This window comes from Carlito syrichta, unplaced genomic scaffold (assembly GCF_000164805.1).
Source record: "Carlito syrichta isolate Samal-C Ts95f unplaced genomic scaffold, Tarsius_syrichta-2.0.1 Scaffold309798, whole genome shotgun sequence".
Classification (NCBI taxonomy): domain Eukaryota; kingdom Metazoa; phylum Chordata; class Mammalia; order Primates; family Tarsiidae; genus Carlito; species Carlito syrichta.
Window position 1 is genome coordinate 906296 of NW_007253894.1, and position 16438 is coordinate 922733.

The 16438-nt window shown below is 40.1% G+C and overlaps 1 protein-coding gene across 1 annotated transcript in view; it reads right to left on the minus strand.

Moving 5' to 3' along the window:
- CD226 (CD226 molecule) overlaps nucleotides 1-16438 on the minus strand; it is an 87825-nt gene that overhangs the window by 70352 nt on the left and 1035 nt on the right. The window lies entirely within an intron of this gene.

The following is a 16438-nucleotide window of genomic DNA, read 5'->3' on the forward strand; positions in this document are numbered from 1 at the left end:
TGAGAAGGGAGGGAGATAAGAATGCAGAAGCAAGTCACTTTAGCCCTGAGCACATCTGAACAATCTAAGCAAACTTGAACTCTGATTCTGAACCTCACACAACGTAAAGGAGATGGATGTCAAAGCCCAGGGCCTACCTGGGGTGAAGAATTGAAAAGAAGACATTCCTGTTTAGACCTCTGAGAGATACTCCTTCATGGTAGCGGTGACCTAGAAGCAAACAAGCCCTCACCCACATCCTCAGGACACTAAGTATATTCATCTGTTCTGCATTGCTATAAAGAAATGCCTGAGATTGGGTATTTTATTTTTTAAAAGATGTTTATTTTGCCCCATGGTTCAGCATGGTACCAGTATCTGCTTCTGGTGAGGCCTCAGGAAAATAATAATCATGGCAGAAGGCAGAGAGGGAGCGGGCACATCACACAGTGAGAGTGGAAACAAGAGAGAGAAGGGCCATGCCAATTTTTTAAACAACCAGCTCTCATGGGAACTAATAGAGCAAGAACTCACTCATTACTGTGAGAATGGCACCAAGCCATTCATGAGGGATCCACTCTCATGACACAAACCCCGCCCCCTCCCACCAGCTAAGCCCTACCCCCAACTTTGGGAATCACATTTCAACATGATGTTTAGAGTGGACCATAATCCAAGCTGCATCACAAAGAAAATCCTTGAGTAGTCCTAAGCACACATCAGGCCTCATGTAGACTTACAGGCTCAATTCCCATAGCATGGTTGCTCTAGACAGCTTCAAGCTGAAAGTACATAGTGCAGGATTCAGTTCCTCCGGAAATGAAGGCCTCTTCATTCTAAACTTCAGAGAACTCCCGGAAAAGGATAAAGGACCATGAGCAGCACACAGTAAAAAATAACCAAGCACGTAAGATAATAAAGCAAAGTGAGAAAGAATTAGCAGCAGGGTCAAAAACCAGTAGAAACAGAACTACTTTGATATTAGATTATCAGACATAGGTTATAAAACAACTATGTGTACCAATGGGGGGGGATGGGAGGGCTATACATTGAGGAAAAAAATAAGCAAATTAGGGAAAAGAATGAAAGAAAATGAGTCAAATCCTGAGAAAGCAGGTAGGCAGAAGAGCAGTGTTCCAGTAATTTCTGAACCAAAGTCCTGGCAGTTGTAGTAGTATCAGGGGGGTTTTGTTGGTTTGTTTGCTTATTTTTAAAATATAAGATCTGGATCTTGAAAGAGGAAGAAATCAGAATAACAAAAAGTACACTCAGAAGAAAATTCATCTTGGATATGCCCCATCTGCCTTATTTCTGCTTAAGCTACCTTAGTTTGATTCTTTTTCACTTCATGTCTGACTTAAATTATGACAGCCTCTGCATTAAGTCGCTAGGGCCACCATAACAAAATACCATAGACTGGGTGGCTTCAACAACAGAAACTTAATTTTTCATAATTCCGGAGTCTAGAAACCCAAAATTAAAGATGCCAGCAAAACAATCTTTTTGAGCCTCTCTCCTTGTCTTTCTTGCAGATGACTTTTTGTGTCCTGATCTTTTCTTATATGGGCAGCTCATACTGGATTTGATTCCACCCTATTGACCTCATTTTAACTTACTGGCCTCTTCAAAGACTCTATCACCAAATACAGTCACCTTGTGAGATACTGGGGGTCAGGACTTCAACATACTATTTGAAGAAAGCACAATTCACCCCATTACAGCCACCTCCTGATTAGTTTCCAGCCCCCTTCTCCCTTGCTTCGATCTCCCTTTTCGAATCCTGTCCAAGTGCTCTTTCTAAATTCCAAACCACTCACCTAACCAAAATTCCTAATGTTCCCCTATTGACTAATGAATAAATTCCAAGTATCTTAGAATGGTGTACATTTGTAACACAAAAATGTAGTTAAGGGGAACCAAACCCCCTATTCCCATCCTGTTGCACAGAAAAAATGCATCTAAGTAAGAATGTGGGTTTGCTAGGCAAACACACTTCCAAATCAAATGCTCGGAGTGCTCCTCTTCCAAGAAAAAATCTGGAGATCCTGCTGATAGTACATCAAGTTTCCTCATCACCACTATCTACTCCTCCAAGTTCACCACCTGGCACTACTACCCACTTAAATTAACTTTTACTTGAGCTTTATGAAGCATCCCACAGTTCCCAAACACACCAGCCTTTCTTTGCCTTTGTGCCATTAGCATGATTTCCCTCCAGCAGGAACACCACTTTGCTAGCAGCATAACCATCGCTCAACCCAGGAAGTCCTGTCTTCTTTCATGAGTAAGCTCAAGCATCTTCAGCTCTCTGGAGCACTGTGAATAACCCCCTCCTTCTCGCCACAATCCTCCTTCCAAAACGCACACACATATACCACCACTACCTCCTCCTAGCTCTACTAGAATCCCTCCTCTGCACCCACACTCTAGCAAGCATCAAGTCACGTTGTCATTGAGACTTGAGTTTGAGATTGGGGACTGGACATTTCTGTGCCCCCAATCCCATACAGCCCCCAGCTCATAACAGACATTCAATAAGTATTTAAGGAATGAAAGAGGGGAGAAATGGGAAGGAGGGTCTTAAGGAGGAGGGAGCTTTCTTGGTCTGTACCCTGTGAAGGTTGCATTGGTGGGCCACACCCTGGAGTAGCATCCTGCCTTACTGCAGGACTGCAGACCTCCCTTCTTCTTGCCTGCTTTTTTAGTCTCTCATCTTCCCCTCCTCTACATCATCCTACCTGCTAGGGCAAATGTGGCCAATGTGTGACTCCCACTGCTTGAAAACTTTACTAAGCACCAAATAAAGTCCAAACTCTAGACCTAACACCTTCCGACCTTTCCCTAAGCCTCTAACCAAATATGTTCTCCTATACCCCAAACTCAATTTCCTTATATGTGACGATTTTCACGACGCATCTTCCTGCTGCAGTTCCCACCCTCCTCCCGCCATCCCTCATCTCTGCCCATTTAAATCATGCCCACATTTCCAGACTGTGGAATTCTTCAAGCCAGAAGTAATCTCAGTTATTGCTCAACTCCCAAAATCTTGTTTTATGCTACTTACCAAGTTCCATGCACTGGACCACCTATTTGCATAGTATATAGGTACATACCTACTCTCTTATATCATACACTTTTCAAAAACAAAGATCTTCCTACTTATTTTTTATTTTCCTCAAAGCAAACAATAAATATTGATTGAACAGATCTACAAAGAGTTTACACAAATTTTAAATTACTGCTATCAACATTCATCCAATAAAGCAGAACTGAATACCGCAGAGTGTCACTTGAGCAACAAAGTTTAACAATTTTCTGTATTCAATTCTGCTATTTTCACTGAAAACATAATAGTCAGACCATGTTAAGAATAAAAATTCAAACACTGTGCCAGCTCAAAGAAACACAACGCCAGCAGTTAGAAATACTTCCATCTTATTAAAAGTTCATTCTTTTAGGAACCATTTTTAGGATTTATGAAAATTAGGAGAAATTGAAAGCCCTATGTAAAACAAATGTGCTTTATTTTATTTAAATTAGTAACTATGTTTCTTAAAAGATAATGAAGATATCTTGAGAAATCTGATATCATGAACTAATAGGACAGAAAAAAAGAGTCTCCTCTGGGGATATCTGTTGACATTACCAATCTCTGTCTCAGAGATAATAATTGCATTTCCTGGCTATTTCTTAGAGGAAAAATGGTATGCATCCAATTATAGCATCTAACTTGTAAAGAGAAATAAATGTTCTATAGCTATTAGCGGGATGAATTTGGTAGACTACCTCACATTTTTAATAATCTTAGGATCTTTTTATGTCATGAAGGAAATTACCTTATCCACCCAGAGGACACATATACACACAACCCCCTTCATTCAGCAATTCTGGACATTTCAGTGTTGGTAGCTGCACTTTATGTACATGGTACATAAAGTTTCATGGAGTCTGCCAGAAATGGGACAAAATATGTTCTAAAGAACTAGTCTGCTGAAATGAGAATGTTAAGTTTCTTAAGTATTGTGCTAGTTAAACGGTACACTTAAATGCTCACAGAATGTAGCTGAGATTTCATTCTTATTGGCTCCAATTATCACCCCACTAAGTTCAGTAGGTATGACACACGTAACTATTTAAAGGCCTAGTAAGTGTGAATATTATATATGGACATCTCCGTTCTGAGAAACCTTTTTATATCAATATTTTATGAAACACGGGTCTTTCTCTCAAGGCAGATTACAAAGAAGACTTTTTTTGAAATGTAAGTTGGTTAAACAGCTGAAGTCAGGAAAAATTTTCTCACATTGAGATTTATTGGATTGTGAATAATCTCTCAAGGGAAGTGCCAGAAGCCCTATCAACTGAGTTATTTAATTAAAACTATTCAGGAGTAAGTGGAAGAGATGCTGCCTGGGGGGATAATTTTGCATCGATCCCTGAAGGATTGACTTGATGGTCTTGAAATTTTTAACAGTTTCAAAATCTTAAATGACTTCAGAAATAGTCTTCTAGCATTTTCTCAAAGTAAAGCAAGCACCATCCTGTCTACAACCTCCACTTCCTATAAAACCAAACAAAAACAAGCAACTCACAGAGAACGCCATAGAGAAGCCCCAAATGTTGATAAAAGCTGAGAGCTTTATTTTTTCTTCTTTGTTCAGTTACTTATTTTCTTGTTTGTTTGTTTGTTTGTTTGTTTGAACACCCAAAATCCAGCAATTTTTTTAAGCCAAAGTCTCACTCTGTTGCCCAGGCTGGAGAGCAGGGAAATGATCACTATACATCCTAACCTCAACCTCTTGGGCTCAGGCAATCCTTCTGCCTCAGCCTCCAGAGTAACTGGGACTACAGGTGCACTCCCCCATACCTGCCTAACTTTTTTGTAGAACCATGGTCTCGCTTAGTTGCCCAGGCTGGTCTCAAACTCCTGTGCTCAAGCATCCCTCTTACCTCCACCTCCCAAAGTTCTGGGATTACAGGCATGAGCCACCACCCTGGCCAGCAATTTTATTCTTTAAATTGCAAATTACAATCTTACATTCAGTCAATAATGCGACCTGTCAGTGGGTAAGTTCCTCTAAGTTTTCTCTGAAGGTCACTCACATCTACCAGCTTCTCCTACCGGGCAGTTTCCCAGCAAGCGCTGGAGAACGATGTTTGCAATTTGTAGTTCTTAACCTTTGATAGGAGGAATTTCTCAAAAGATCACAGAAGCCTAGACCGCCCAGGAGAAGGGTCTCAGTGTGTGTAGGCTGAACTTGTTCCACAGTTATTGCGACAGGCACTGATGGCTGTAGGATGCTAGCTCTTACTCATGCATGAAGCCACAGTCCCCACCCTCCACTGGCACCCACACACCGCGAACACCCACTCTGAAGAGGAAACATCTTCCTGATGTTGTGGTTAGCAGCCTCTTTCAGTGCTGCGTAAAGAGCACTTGTGGCAAAAGTGTGCGTTGCCTTGATCTCTGAGAGTTGAAGGAGAAAAAACCAAGAACCGTGCCATCTCCAGCTACTCATGAAAGGTTCAGGGGCCACAGGAGAATTGCTGTTCAAAAGCTGTAGCCCGATCTCTAGTAATTCAGGCAAGCATGCCCCTACCATACATACAATCATGTCGGAAGTAAAAATAGCTACAAAAAGAAGGCGAGAGTTTTCTTAAAGCAAAAGGGTTGCACACAAGTTCGCAGCCAAGTTCACTCCCTGCTTTGAGTTTCCTGAGTGTATTTTTGAACAAGACTAAAGCAAACTTTTTTTTTCTTTTAAAAGTAAAGTTGTCTGGGTGTGGTGGCTTATGTCTATAAGTCCAGCACTTTGGGAGGCCAAGGTGGGAGGATCACTTGAGGCTAGGAGTTTGAGACCGACTTGAGCAACTTAGCAAGACTCCATTCTCTATATTAAATAAAAATAAAATAAAAGCAAATCTAATAAATGTACATGGTTGGGCTGTCTCCCAGGGCATAAAGGTAATCAGAGTGAGTGGAGAGAGACCCAAGCATTGAGACAGACAGGCAATATTACTACCAAAAAACCCAAGCATGTACTTGTGCTTGTATGTTAATTCAACCTTATAATCCGTTCAATTGTTGAATTCTGCTGTGTATCTAAATCTAGTACTATCTTGTCTCAGAGAGTTTTTTAACATTTCACTCTTTTTTATTACACTGACAGTTGCGTCCTGTGGTGACATGCACTCGGGAGCCTGCCCTACCAGGCTTACCAAAGAGAAGGCAGGTGAATACCTACAGCCTTAGTAGAGGTCCTGGTGGTTATTCCACCTTCAGATTCCCATTCACTCCACCCTTGAGAAGGGCAGTGACCATAACCTTGCTTTCCGTGAGTCTTAAAAATACTTTTATTATCATCTGCCTTCTTTATATACTATTTTATTTTATTAGGGAATAAGATTTCTAAGCCTTTAAAATGTTTCTGTTTTATCCTTTGACCATATCTCATAGATACTATGATATCTTTTTTTGTAAATGAAAAACTGTTGAAATGTAATATCTTTTAGTCTTGTGTGTGTGTGCATGCATAAACACACACATAGATACAGAAAACTTTTATGATTTATTTCTGAGCTTGCTAGAATGGGCCTGAAGAGAGAGTTATGGCTTCATGCTTGAAACAGTAGATGTGAAACCATTTTTCCCCTTATTTTTCCATTTCACTTAAAACAAATTAAAAGAGATAGAAGTGAACATGATGAGCAAAGCTGTAAGAATTCACACTAGGACAAAACAAGCAGGCATGTATTGATGATCCTTGTAACAGAAGAGTAAGAAACACTCTTTCTCCATGACCTTCTTAACACTGTTTAGAATTTCTTTTGACAGGCAAAAGCCTTTTGGACCAAGTCTCCCTTTCTGTCACTTTTGCCTGTCACTAATATACACAGTAGTGTCATTTTCATATGTTTTCTTCCTTCCTTCTGAATTTGAGACAAGCACAACAAAATCTGAAATGAAAGTGTGCAAATATCTTAAGACAGATTGCCTAAATACATCTGACCTTCCATGCCTTTTGAAGCAGTAAGTCAACTGGTCAGCCAAGCCATAAATTATAAACCAGAATAAACTGCATTAATATGTTGGTCAACCCCATGTAGTGGTTCAATTTTAGAGGTTTTTGGTGCTGTTGTGGTTTTTCATTTTGAAAAAAAATGAAAATTATCTGTGAAAGCAGGCTACACTTACTATTTTAACTTCAAAATTTATAATACTTTTTCAGCAGTTTACAATATAACTATTTTTTAATAAATTATTGGTCTTCCATGGACCAAAATAGAGTTAAAAAGAAAGGAAGAAAGAAAGAAAGAACGAAAGAAAGGAAGGAAGGAAGGAAGGAAGGAAGGAAGGAAGGAAGGAAGGAAGGAAGGAAAAGAGAGAGAAAGGTTAAACTAGAATCAGAACTACCTATTTTCTAGATAATTTTCTAAAGCAATTCTCCTGAAATAGTGTTCCAATAATCTGTGTCCAAATTTTTTGACTTGACTCCTTTGAGGTTAAGTTCAAATTCCATTTTTTCAAGGACTCCATCCTGAATTTTTTAGTTAAAGGAAGTTCTATCCTCTGAAATATGATAGCACTTATCATGTCTTGCCTTAAATTATAATTTGCGATTTGCAACTTTTGTCTTCCCTAATACTCTGCTTGTAGTTTAGAGCTAAGATCTACATCTTCCTGTCTTCCATACCACTGAACATTAACTTGAACACTGTAGATTCTCAGGAAAGACTTGAATGAATTAATGGATAAGTGGGTTCAGGTGCTACAAATCAGCACACCCATTTATACAAGCCAGGTCTGGGGAGACTTCCCTCTTCCCAGTTTTAAATCACATTTAAATGCTGACAACACTCCAGGGTTAGAGAAAAATGCTGATCATGTGGTCCCAAATCAGCATATAGTCCAGCATAATATTAGAGTCCTTTTTATTATGAGATTCCTTTGAATGGTCAGAAATTCTGGGACACACCCCCCCATATTAAAGGAATATTACCTCTTTAGTGCCACTAAGCAACAATGAATAATGTGAGAATGCATGAAAACTTTAACTGCTATACCAACCTCTGGAAGCCTGGACGGAGAACACTCGGCCTTGAAGGACATAGAGATAAGAGGTCTTATAAGAATAAACATGGATGGCAAACAGAGAGAGAATGATGCCCTTAAAGCAGGCAGTGAAGAATATCTCTATGCCTAAGCTGAGATAAATGGATTGAAATACGCAGGATCATAAAGTAAAAAACATGTATTACAGCCAACACGAAGCACCTAAAATGGGTAGAGCAAGAATATATAACTCTCTACTGCACATGTGGGTCTAACATGCCTCCCACTTCCACATCAAGATTTGCCTATTCTGCAACTCCTTCTTCCTCTGACTCTCTCCTTTACCTCCTGATGTCGTCTATGTTCTTTTCTTTTCACATGAATGCCCTCACATACTGCAATGCGACAATTCTCCAATCTATGGTTTTAGACTCCTAGCTGTTAGTTCTTTCTGAGTTAACCATCTTGTTTACATACACTGAGGGATTATTTAGCTGACTTCGATTCTGAACTTTCTTGTGGTTTGCTATTCCATACTTTCAGCTGTCAGCTGGCCAAAGGCTTCTTTACAACTCAGTGCACATGAAACAGACTTACTTCCGTTCTTCCAAGCCAAGCTGGTCTCCCAATAATATTGGAAGACCAATAATTTATTAGATAAGTTGCTGTTGGGACTTATCTAATTGGTCTCCATCTTTTTAAATGAAGCTAACATTTTTCAATCCCTGGATCATAAACCTTTGGAAACGTTGACGCTTCCTCCTACTTGACTCCCAGGCCAAATCAGAATGAAGATCTCGTCCTTATACTTAGACAACTATCTTTGAACCGCCCCAAAATTGCAATTATATCTCTTTTCAGCATTTTTATTAGCAATCAACATATTTGAGAGAAATTTTCTAGAACATGTTTGAGAGAAATAAGAAATAATACACGTGTTAAAAAACAAACCAAAAAACTGTGACTCTGAACTTCAAGGATGCTCCCAGCTCTTCCTGATTGTATTCCATACCCCATCTGCCCATGCTTCTGAACTTTGTTTTCTTTTATAGTTTTACCACATATGTTTGCATTTATCCATAAATGCTATTTAATTTTGCATTTATATAAACTGTAAGGAAAATGAATCATACCCTACCTATTTTCTTTTAGCTTGCTCCTTTCTTTCCACATGATGTTCCTGAGGCTCATCCCTGTTGGTGAGCACAGTGATCACTCATTCATTTTAACGATGCAGGAAATACTGTTGTACGAATAGCTCTCCTTGTATTTGTCTACTGCTGAAGGATATTTGGGTTGTTATTCTTTGCTATTGGGATCATTGTTGCTGCAAACATTGGCAGAAATTTTTCCTATATGTGAAAAATCTCTGGGATATCAAATAGTAGAAGTATGGCATCACAGGGTTTGGGGTCCTTTGACTAGCTAATGTCATGTAATTTTCCAAAACAGATGTGATGGTTAATTTTATGTGTGAATTTATGTGAGGGTGTTTTAGATGAGACCAATATTTAAATCAGTGAATTCTGAGTAAGCAGGTTGCCCTCCATAATGTAGATGGGCCTCATCCAATCAACTGCAGGCTTCAAGAGAACAGAAAGATTGGCCTCCCAGAACGAGAAGGAACTCTCCAGCAGTTGGCTTTCACCTGTACCATGGGCAGTCCTGAGTCTCCAGCTGCCTGTCCACACTGCAGATGCGACCTTACCAGTCTCCATAATCGCCTAGACAATTCCTTGTAATACATCTTTCTCTTTGTACACACAAATCCTATTGGTTCTGTTTCTTGGGAGAAGCTTGACTAAAATAACAGACATTCTAATTTACACTCCTACTAGCAGTGCAAAGTATCCCAACCTACAGATTCCCATTTGTTCACTCTGCCCTTGAACTATTCTTCTCTCTCCTATATGGCTGGGTAATCTTTCAGGTTGTGAAAGAAAAACAACTGGCTTATGATGTCTTTATCTTTAACAATATTCAGAGACACTCTATGGTCTACATTACAGGTTGAAGTTACACCTGCATTAGGCCCGTCAATAACTTTCCAGTTTTGTCCCTCACATTCTGCTGCCCCAGTCGGCTACAACTTCTCTTTGAAACATAGAACCTACCATACTAAAGCCTTACCTGAAACCCCATGTATCATACACTGAGCCTCTTTGCTGTTGTGGGAAGGGAGAAGGCCCCATCTCAAAATGCCTTCCTTACCTCTGAGGCTGCCTCCCAGGCCACCTCTACGGGAGTGAAGGGCCTCAGAGCTCAGCATGAGAACCACTTCCATCCCAAACCCAGTGCCCCAGTCAAATAGGGCCATGCTCTATCTCCTGCATGAACTTTAACACTTCCTTTGTGCCCTTTTCCATGCCATCAGTACCCCCTAAGACACCCTTCTCTCCATATTTTCTCCTTCCCTCACCCCAGCTTCTTTTCTTAAAAAAAAATTCCTTCCAATTCCTCAAGGTCCAGAGTGATCATTCCTCACCTTGCCCCTCCCCAGTTCATTTTGCTAGAGTCAAGCTCTCTTTATCTGCGTTTCTAGCACTTCAGAAACATCAACTGGGCTCGCCCTGACGCTATAATTGGCAGCTTGGCAAACTTGACAAGTGAGTTAATGACCCTGAATCTCAGTGTTTTCTGACACTGAGATCATGAGAAAACATTACCTCCCCGTGGTGTTTCACTGTAGTAAATGAGACAACATTCAGTTGACTTCATACATAGTGGGCACCCAGTAATGCTAGGCAGCAGAATGTTTTGAGTGGGTCACCCACCCATTTCGGGGAGAATCTCCATAAATACAACTACATTTGCTTTAGGCGGCTAGAAAGGTCACAAGACACGGGTGATAGTAATTTTTTCCACATCCACACAAATTCTGCTATGAAAGGGCTTCCTTTGAAAGGTTGCCTCCCAAGTCACCTCAGCATCTTTTCCCACAAAGTAAGTTAAAATAAATGTACCCATTTTTACTCTTGAATTCTCTATATCAGTTGCTAATGAAGAAATGCTTATTGTAACAGTGAAACAGTAAAAGAATCCGGGCTCGGTGGCTCAGCCTATAATCCCGTGCCTTTGGGAGGCTGAGGTGAGTGGATTGCCTGAGCCCGCAGGTTCAAGACTCACCTGGGCAGCGAGACCTCATCTCTACAATAAATCAAAAAATCAGCTGGGCATGGTGGCGCATGCCTGTAATTCCGGCTACTCGGAAAGCTGAGGCGGAAGGATCACCAGAGCCCAGCAGGTCGAGGCTGCGGTGGCCGGGAGAGGCCACTGCACTCCAGTCTGGGCGACAGAGTGAGACTCCAACTCAAAAAATAAAATTAAATTAAACTAAAAATTTTTAAAAAAAACAGTAAAAGAACTAACATAACGAACTGCATTTTAGTTGAGGCCTTTACTCATTCCTGTACAAAGGCTATTTTTAGAGCACTGAGTTAAAACTCAAAGAAAGCAATCATGAAGTTTTTGAAACTAACTCTGGGACTAATGGGGAAGTATGTAAACAATTAACTATATTTTGTTAAAAATTTATAGGGCCGGGCTTGGTGGCTCAGCCTGTAATCCCAGCACTTTGGGAGGCCGAAGTGAGCGAATTGCCTGAGCCCGCAGGTCCGAGACCCACCTGGGCAACTTGGTGAGACCTCATCTCTACAATAAATCAAAAAATGAGCCAGGCATGGTAGCGCACGCCTGTAGTTCCAGCTACTTGAAAGACTGAGGTGGAAGGATCGGCCAGAACCCAGCAGGCGAGGTTGCGGTGGCCAGGAGCAGCCACTGCACTCCAGTCTGAGCTACAGAGTGAGAGTCCAACTCAAAAAGAAAAAAGAAAAAAATTTATAGAAACAAGGAGGTTTAGCTATTATCACATGGGAGACCATTATCCAAGGACAAAGGAATTTCAAAAACCTTCCCCAGATCCTTGCAGGAGCCTAGAGATCTATGATTGTCAACCCACTTTTTTCTGCCTTACAAACATAAAAGACAAGACAAAGCCCACATAATTCTAAGAAACTTCTTTAAGATATTAGTCCGTCATCTTGGTTTGCTGGCTCTCCAAAATAAAGTTGCTTCCTTGCTCTAAATTCTTATCTCTTGAATTATTGGTTGTCATGCAGTGGGAAGAACAAGTTTGAGCTCGGTTACAAAGCAAACACATACTTAAAAATAATTTTGCATTAGCAGTACCATTTATCCAGAATAAGTCATCCAATTTGCTCTTCAAAACTTGACTGAAAGCAGGAGATGTGATGGCCAAGGCTTCCTCCTTTGAGGGTCCTGGGTGAGGGTGGGGTCCCATGTCCCCCATCCCCATGCTAACACATCAATTTACAACTTTGTTTGATGGGACACATACAGAGCTTGAGGCTATGGAGAAGCCACTAGACCTGACTCCACCTCAATGTCCTCACCTGTAAAATCAAGGCAATATCTACATGGAGCCCTATTCCTTTATCTTTTTGAAGTTCTTACAATCTACTACACAAATTAGAAATGTTGGATTCCAAATCCTATTATTTTAATTATTAAATAGATTGTCAACTCTCCCTTTACAGTATACAAAAAATGCAATCAGTATAGATCCTGGTGTATTGTTAATAAAGCACATTTGGGTCGGGTGCAGTGGTTCAAGCCTGTAATCCCAGCACTTTGGGAGGCCGAGGCGAGAGGATTGCCTGAGCTCAGAGGTTTGAGACCAGCCTAGGCAACTTGGTGAGACCTCATGTCTACAATAAATCAAAAAATAAGCTGGGTGTGGTAGTGCCTGCTTGTAGTTCCAGCTACTTGGAAGGCTGAGGAGGAAGGACTGCCTGAGCCCAGCAGGTCGAGGTTGTGCCAGCCATGAGCATTGCCACTGCACTCCAGCCTGGGTGACAGAGTGAAACTCTGACTCAAAAATAAATAAATAAATAGAGCACATATGGAAAGTTTTAAGTATATTTAAGGTTAATTTTGAAATACAACTAATATATGTTTTAAACTCAGTGCTGTATCATTCTTAGTTTAAAACAATGAAGCCCTCAAAATCTCAAAGTAGGGTAGAACACCTCACTGGCTTATTACATCAAACTGCCATTTAAAAATATAAGTGATCAGGCCAGATGGCTGCTGGAGCCTGCAATCCCAGCACTTTGGGAGGCCAAGAGGGGAGGTTGGGTCGAGGTCAGGAGTTCTGGAGCAGACTGGGCAAGAGAATTAGGCCTTGTCTTGACAAAAAATAAAAAATTGCCTGGACCTGGTGGTGAGTACCAGTAGTCTCAGCTACTTGGAGGGCTGAGGTGGGAGGATTGCTTGAGCCCAGGAGTTTGAGACTGCAGTGAGCTATGATCATGCCACTGCACTTCAGCATGGGCAAGAGCAAGAACGATTCTATAATAATCATCATCTAATAATAATAATATTTTTAAAAATTAAAAAAGATCAAAATTAACAGCAAGGAAACATGGTTAAGGATACCATCATGAAAATTTCAAACTAAACAGAGAATAGGCAGCCATTTCACTGACTGGCTACTGACTAAAAAAATCTCACCATTGTTTTTTAAAAGCTTCCTGAGGGGGAGTGCTCTCTTTTTCTACCTTCAAAAACAATAGGAGGATCAATCAATCTGGATGATACAAATAGAAAATATTCTAAAATCATTCAAGCACGATGCTAAAAATCCTACCTTGGCGTGGCAACCATCATTTAGTCCTCTCTAGTTGAGCTCCATCTCTGATCCTAAGCTTCCAGAAATGGTCCAGCTGCCTGTTTTCAATTGGTTGTCCTTTGAAAGAAATTGAAACACCTGCACTGGGGCCCAAACTGCAAAGGCTGACTTTGCAAGGCAGCAAGGAGAAGCCTATCTTATCTAGTCTTGGTGGGTCAGGCCAGGTATTGGATGGCTCACTCTGTTTTAAGATCCTTGCCAAGTCTCCCCTTCACTTGCATGATTGATTAAAAGTGGACTATATGCTGAAATATTGCAGGCAGCATTTAATAGATATCTGCACACAACAGCAAATGGGACTTGAGTGGAAAAATGGGCACTCTATAAACTTCAGTCACATACACAAAATTAACCTTGAGCTTAGCTACATCTCAGCAGAAAGAGAAAACTAAACACGTGGAATTTTTTTTTAACCTCCTGACCATTTGATATTTCTTATATAATATTGTGATTTTTTAAAAAAATGAATACCTTAAAAATAAAGCTCTGTGTCAGATGTCACATAATGGTCTCCTCTATGTGTTCATAGGGTATAATTTGAAAGATACCAAATAAGAAACATAGTTCTGAAATATTCCCTTCTTTAGACTGTCATTGATGTCTGAAAATGTCATCATTGGTCATTTTTTTTATCAAAAGCATAGAGAATAACAATACCTATTATGATGATAATAATACCTATTATTCTTTGACCTCCATGGGCCAAGTGCTTTAAATATGTTACTCCTATTCAACAAATGAAATAGTATTACTGATTCAATTTACCATCCAAGAATCTGAGATTCAGTAGAATTGAGCAACTTGTATAAGATTGTATGGAAAGTAAGGCATATAAAACCCAACTTTTAAATACACCATATCCATTCCACATGGTCATTACTAGAGAGACCAAACCACAATCCCTGGAAAATATAGTAAAAAATGCTCCAAGGGATGATTAGAGTCTTTCCAGCAGGGAATCTGACAATTTCTGAAGAAAGTGTCCTCTCTAGTAAACTTAGGTGAAGTGAAAGATGGAGCCATGCTTGAACCCCAAAAATTCACTAATTCACTTTGAATCACACATTCACTTAGAATCAGTGCTGGAGGAAGAACCATGAATATGCAAGAATTGAAGCTAGCACTGAGTGCCCGGTCATGGAGAATGGTGCTACATTGCTGGGACAAAGCACTGAAAAAGAGGGATATGGTTGGTCCCTGAACCCTTAGTAGCCAATATAAGTCTAATCGGGATGGAAGTTATCATTAAGATGACACAATACCTATGCTTTCTCCCAAAACTTGCAAATTTATGAGACACTGACCTTCCATATGACCCTGCAATCCCCCTACTGGGAATATACCCTAAAGAACACAAATCACTCTATAAAAAAGATACCTGCACACGTATGTTTATCGCAGCGTTGTTCACAATAGCAAGAACCTGGAAACAACCATGCTGCCCATCAAGAGGACTGGATTAAAAAAATGTGGTACATATACATGATGGAATACTACGCAGCCATAAAAAAGAACAAAATCATGAATTTCGCAGCAACCTGGATGGAACTAGAGTCTATAATACTGAGTGACCTCTCACAGAAACAAAGATTCAAATATCGCATGTTCTCACTCATATAATGGACCTTGAACATCCAATGTAATACTCTAAGAAAATGACTGATGGTACTGGGAAACTATGGGGGGGAGGGGGATGGGATTAACAGTAGCAAATATCTGTCAGGGATGGGAAAACACCTCTTATCAACAGGGTGCCTGAATGAAACGTAATTGTACACCTAACCCTTAACTGTACCCCACAAAACCATAATAAAAAATATTGATTAATAAAAAAATCAAAAGTAACTTGTCTCATCTTCACTTCTCAGTCATGGTCTTAGAAAAAAGACTCAGCATTACACACCCTTTTGGGCAGACTGGCCTTTGTCACAAGCCTTTACAGAAATATTAGACAGCAGCTTGGTTCCCAAGTCTTCCCTCATGACTTCATGTGGACAGGCAATTATATAATCCATTTTCATGACTGTAACCTCTCTAGGTAAGCAGCCATCACTAAATTTCCCTTAAAGAGTGAAGACTCATCATTCACTCATTCATTTACTCAACAAATAGTTTTGTGCAAAATAAAGCAGAAAGATCCAAAGCAGAAGGATGGTCAGAAGACTACACTCCAATCTGCAACAGATTGGGACCCCAACTCAAAAGTAAGAGAGAGAGAGAGAGAGAGAGAAACCCAAAACCTGATGTCTTCACAGCTGAATTTTTTCAAGTAGCTAAAAAGCTAATACCAGTTTAATTCAAACTCTTCACAAAAATGGAAGAGGAGGGAATAATTTCCAAGTGACTACATGAGGCCAGAATTACTCTAACAGAAAGACAAGACACACACACACAAAGAAAAAACAACAACAACAAAAAACACAGCCTAATATCACTGATGAACACAGGCATAACAAAACATAGCAAAAAGCAAGTTAAATTCAACAATACATTTTTGCATATTGTTAGAATTAGCAATTGATTGCATTTTGGCCTTTTCTATATTCATTAATAAAGGGATATATGTTTCTTAATTATATTCTCTACTTTTACAATCATAGAGTCTTAATTTTTTTTTTTTTTTTTTGAGTTGGAGTCTCACTCTGTCACCCCAGACTGGAGTACAGTGGCTGCTCCCGGCCACTGCAGCCTTGACA